A 589-nucleotide genomic window follows, 5' to 3' on the forward strand; every position below is an offset into this window, starting at 1 on the left:
TTATATATATTTCAGTGCTACTGTCTCAAATTATCCCACCCTCTCCCTCCTCACTGTGTCCAAAAGGTTTTTTCTTTATATTTGCTTCTCCTTTGCCTCCCGGCAAGTAGGATCATACACAAAAATAAACTCAAAATGGGTTAAAAACCTAAATGTAAGGTCAGAAACTGTAAAACTCTTAGAGGAAAACATAGGCAGAATACTCTTTATGTCATAGAATATGCTGTAACATAAATCACAGCAACATTCTCTGTGATTCACCTCCTCTGTGTGTGTGTGTGTGTGTGTGTTAGTCACTCAGTTGTGTCGGACTCTTTGTGACCCCATGGACTGTAGCCCACCAGTCTCCTCTGTCCATGGAATTCTCCAGGCAATAATATTGGAGTGGGTAGTCATTCCCTGCTCTGGGAGGTCTTCACGACCCAGGGGTTGAACCAGGGTCTCCTGGGTTACAGGAGGATTCTTTACTGTCTGAGCTATCACAGAAGCATGACCGAATTCTTAGAGTAATGAAATAAAAACAAAAATAAACTAATGGGGCCTAATTCAATTTAAAACCTTTTGCATAACAAAGGAAATAATAAGCAAG

Source organism: Bison bison, unplaced genomic scaffold (genome assembly GCF_000754665.1).
Source record: "Bison bison bison isolate TAMUID 2011002044 unplaced genomic scaffold, Bison_UMD1.0 scf7180017864352, whole genome shotgun sequence".
NCBI classification, from domain to species: Eukaryota; Metazoa; Chordata; class Mammalia; order Artiodactyla; family Bovidae; genus Bison; species Bison bison.